Here is a 5485-nt window from a genome sequence, read left to right as displayed (position 1 = left end):
TATTTTTGCATATGGTTTGTGTTACCCTTAGAAGGGAGAAAATCTTCATGTGCTAACATGTGGTAACGTATGCTAACGTGTGCTAACATGTGCTAACATGTGCTAACATATGCTAACATGTGCTGACACGGCCTAACATGTACTAACACTGACAGCATTAAATGCTGATCTGTAGCATTTTTACAAATCGTGTAGTGCCCCGAGGTTTGTAACAGTGTTCTGATCGTGTACCGTATACAGTGGCATCACCAGGTTAACTCCCGGCAGGTGCGGTTCGTGCCCCTCGCTCACGCCTCGCCAAGCTGCTGTGGTAGACTTTAAAGTAATGACTTTAACTAATGACTTTAACTATTTACTTTTATTAATTACTTTAACTAATTACTTTAACTAATTACTTTAGCTAATTACTTTAAATAATAACTTTAACTAATTACATTAACTAATTACTTTAACTAATTACTTTAACTAATTACTTTAACTAATTACTTTAACTAATTACTTTAACTAATTACTTTAACTAACTACTTTTACTAATTACTAAGGTAATTAAATGTGTGCACAACTGTGTTATTTTAAAAAAATAGAGTGGTCAGTACCAATTCATATTTGTTGAGGTCGAGAAAAGGAAATTTAAAAGAAAAATTGATAACGAATTTTTAATTTCAATTGATAAGATTTGAAAACTGCATTGTCCTTAGTAAATGATTTCGTACGGTATGCGTATTTTAAAATTTTAAATAAAATGTCCATCTGTGAAAATAAACTTCTAATTTTAAAACATATTTGATCAAATTGCATACCTGTTGAAATGGGACAGGTGGGGTTAAAGTTGATAGTTTAATTATCTTAGTAGAAATAATCTTAGTAGAAATAATTTTAGTAGAAATTATCTTAGTAGAAATAATCTTAGGAGAAATAATCTTAGTAGAAATAATCGTAGTAGAAATAATCTTAGTAGAAATAATCTTAGTAGACTAGGTTCACTCCTAGATTGCGATACATTGTCATCAAAAGAAAGTTTAGCAATACCTATTAATAATGAATCAGATGAAAAGCATACACAAACACAAACACTCATCGGGTGAAAATAGAGTTAAAACCAAATTAGAGTTTCAAAAACATTTAAAATGTAGAAGTTTGTCAGGATTGTCAATAGAAATACAGATCTCAGAAAGTGATTAGTGGCACAAGTCATGGACGTATCTAGAGACAGGCACTAATGTGGAATTTCCAGAACAAAAGAAAACAGGAAGTTAAAAAAAAAAACAGACAGTTTGATCTGATGGAAATCACGTGTATCAAGTGGACGAAAGAAACGGAAGGGTTCGTGTATAAGACATCACGTGATGTAAGAGATTGAACAAAGTAACAGAAGGATTAATTGTAACATGTAGACTATACGAACATAAGAGGTATGAAGTTTCACTTAGAATATGTTTAGAGCACAGGTTAGATGCTACAAGACGAAAAGTATGATGTTTACTTTCAAATGTGACTTGGTGTGGTGTTGGGTGTTCAGTTAGACAGAACATCAGGGATCTGTGGTGTTGGTGGTAGAGTTAGACAGAACATAAGGGGTCTGTGGTGTTCAGTTAGACAGAACATGAGGGGTCTGTAGTGTTGGTGGTAGAGTTAGACAGAACATAAGGGATCTGTGGTGTTGGTGGTAGAGTTAGACAGAACATAAGGGGGTCTGTGGTGTTGGTGGTAGAGTTAGACAGAACATAAGGGATCTGTGGTGCTGGTGGTAGAGTTAGACAGAACATCAGGGGTCTGTGGTGTTGGTGGTAGAGTTAGACAGAACATGGGGGGTCTGTGGTGTTGGTGGTAGAGTTAGACAGAACATCAGGGGTCTGTGGTGTTGGTGGTAGAGTTAGACAGAACATGAGGGGTCTGTGGTGTTGGTGGTAGAGTTAGACAGAACATGAGGGGGTCTATGGTGTTGGTGGTAGAGTTAGACAGAACATAAGGGGTCTGTGGTGTTGGTGGTAGAGTTAGACCTATGATCACATCACACGTGAGTATGGTTGAAAGGGGTTGATGAAAGACGACGAAGAAGTAAAAGAACCTCTAAGATTAAGAAATTTTATAACAGACGGCGCAAAGATTAGATGAATCAAGCTGTAGAAAATTACTTATTGATTTTTGAAACTCGAGCAAACCGATCTTAGGCGTGTTATGTAATTAAGTATTGAGCGATCTAAAGTACCATTATGTGAGATACATGTTTGTGTGTCAGTGGCGCAGCGAGGTTGGGTGTCACCCGGTGCGGCACTCAATGGTGTCACCGCTAGAGGCGTAGCGACCCTCAATTTTTCGATTTGCATCCACCCCCGCCTTAACTTTCGATTTGCACCCCCCCCCCCCCACTCAAACTTTCTATTTGCACCTCTTAAAACACTATTTAACACTCGAATTAATCACTTAATTAAGTGGAATTATCATATTTCTCTATATATTTTGCTTTTTTTTGCCTTGGTGTCACCATCCTAAATGGTGTCATCCGGTGCGGTCCGCACCCCGACACCCCCTTCGCTACGCCTCTGTTGCGTGTGCGTGGGGGAGTGGGGTAAAATCTCCTTAAAACATTTTATATATCTTCGACGCTGACAAGACAAATTATCTCAGGACTAATGATCAAAAGGACAAATGATCAAAAGGACAAATGATCAAAAGGACAAATGATCAAAAGGACAAATGATCAAAAGGACAAATGATCAAAAGGACAAATGATCAAAAGGACAAATTATCTCAAGGAAAATTCATCTCGCGGAAAAATATATATCAGGACAAAAATATAAGATCAAAATATATCATGGACAAATAATCTCAGACAATATCTCTGACAAAATATATCTGACAAAATATCTCACGGCAAAATATGTAGGCCTATAGCGTTTGGGATTATTTTAGGCGATTTTATCAATTTCTTTTGCTGTCTTGTTGATTTTATTTGCTTACACAGAATAATTGTGAGATATACTATAGTGTTTCATATGAAATGTCTAAGAAATAAAAATACATAAAATGATTACATTGATGAAAGCCTTAATTACACTAAAGTTCACAATGCGTGGAACAGTTTGCAAAAACGTTCGAAACGTAAAATATTGAAATAGATTAAAATTATCTTAAAAATTATAAATAATATAACAAACTAGTCGTCCCGGCCAGGCCCTGCTCTGGCTTCTGTGAAAAAACTTTCTGTTAAAGACCATTACGCGGCATTGCCCACCCAAACCACAACCAACCAAAACCAAAACAACAAAACGCAAACATAACGCTAACGCAATAACAAATACAAACGAAAACAAAAACCTAACAACAAATCCAACCACAACCACAAACACCAATACAAACACAAAGAAAAAACAAACAAAAAAGCAAACGAAAACAAAAACCTAACAACAAACCCAACCACAACCACAAACACCAATACCAACCAATAACAACACAAAAAAAACGAAAAAGCAAACGAAAACAAACCAAATCCAAACGCAAAACCAACCAAAAACACAAATACAAACCCAAAGAAAAAAAACACAATTAAAAACGAAAAAAGAAAGAACAAAAACGAACCAAATCAAACCGCAACCACTAACGCAAACCCAACCTAAACACAAAGAAAACACTAACGCGAAAATAAACGCAGTCTAGCCCGGGGCGGAATCGCCTGTTTTAGCTTAATAAACGACTATAGTACCCCAACTTATTCATAGTCTTTTGCACTCACTTTAACGAACGCGCCTGTTTCAATTTAATGAACAATTATAATACTCCAAGCTTATCCGTAAAATATCTACAACATTTGCACTTGATCAATCCCCGCTAATTATGTAATTATTTTTTTTCCCAACCCCAAAACAAAGTAATAAAAAGTAAATTCTTTTCCACTAATGTAATGGTTTTATAAAGTGAAGTAATTGTGTTTTCCTAATTTATCAAAGGGAAGTAGGTGCTATAGGACTAAATAAAGACATAATTAGAATTTTTGTAAAAGATGATATTTTTTTTTAAACTTTTGTTTCATGAACATGCCGAAAATTATTACTTTCAGTTTGATAAATGAAAATTATTTCCCAAAACTTTCAATATTAATTTTTTAACTCATAAATTTAGACCACAAGGACTTCAATTATCTAACACTTTAATCCATCGAAGTATGTCAACGACAAACATATGTGTTTTTACATACAGAATTGAGCTTTATATATTAGATTATAAATATTATAAATATTTTGCATTGAGATATTTCGTATGAGTTATTTTTATCTGAGATAGTTTGCCGGTGATATCATTAGTACTTGAGATCATTTATTGTTCTATGATATTTTGTCTGAGACCATTTATCATGAGGTTATTTGTCATGTAACCATTTTCTAATACGATTCTAAATATTTCAAACCAATGAAGTCTATAACTCCTATGTGCACTCAATACTATTACACGAGTGCGTACATCTTATTGCGTGAGTACTTAAACAGTAAAAAACAAAATATCTTAAGTCTAAAACCTGAGATTTGCATTTTTTGCACACGTAGCCTATACGATTACCATACAAAATTCTTGCTTGAGCTCCACTTACGAACAGCAACCTTTTAATCCGCCAGTTAAATGACACGTGTACATGCCCCAGGCAAGTGTTTGCTAACCTTCCGACCGCCATTTTTCTTTTTGCGTGTGCGAAATTGTGTGTTCTGAGCTGCCTTCCATAAGTTATTGTATCGAAACACCTATTCAAAAAGCTTTCAAGTGTTTAGCATTGAAGTATGTGTATGTGGCAATACTTTTCTAGCAAGTATTTTTAGCGCAATTTCCATACTGTCAATTACGTTTAATAATGCGTCATTTCTGGATGGATGGATGGATGGATGGATGGATGGATGGATGGATGGATGGATGGATGGATGGATGGATGGATGGATGGATGGATGGATGGATGGATGGATGGATGGATGGATGGATGGATGGATGGATGGATGGATGGATGGATGGATGGATGGATGGATGGATGGATGGATGGATGGATGGATGGATGGATGGATGGATGGATGGATGGATGGATGGATGGATGGATGGATGGATGGATGGATGGATGGATGGATGGATGGATGGATGGATGGATGGATGGATGGATGGATGGATGGATGGATGGATGGATGGATGGATGGATGGATGGATGGATGGATGGATGGATGGATGGATGGATGGATGGATGGATGGATGGATGGATGGATGGATGGATGGATGGATGGATGGATGGATGGATGGATGGATGGATGGATGGATGGATGGATGGATGGATGGATGGATGGATGGATGGATGGATGGATGGATGGATGGATGGATGGATGGATGGATGGATGGATGGATGGATGGATGGATGGATGGATGGATGGATGGATGGATGGATGGATGGATGGATGGATGGATGGATGGATGGATGGATGGATGGATGGATGGATGGATGGATGGATGGATGGAT

The sequence above is a fragment of the Physella acuta genome, unplaced genomic scaffold (assembly GCF_028476545.2).
Source record: "Physella acuta isolate Inbredline_101_S28 unplaced genomic scaffold, ASM2847654v3 ptg001044l, whole genome shotgun sequence".
NCBI classification, from domain to species: Eukaryota; Metazoa; Mollusca; class Gastropoda; family Physidae; genus Physella; species Physella acuta.
This window is presented reverse-complemented; position numbering follows the sequence as displayed.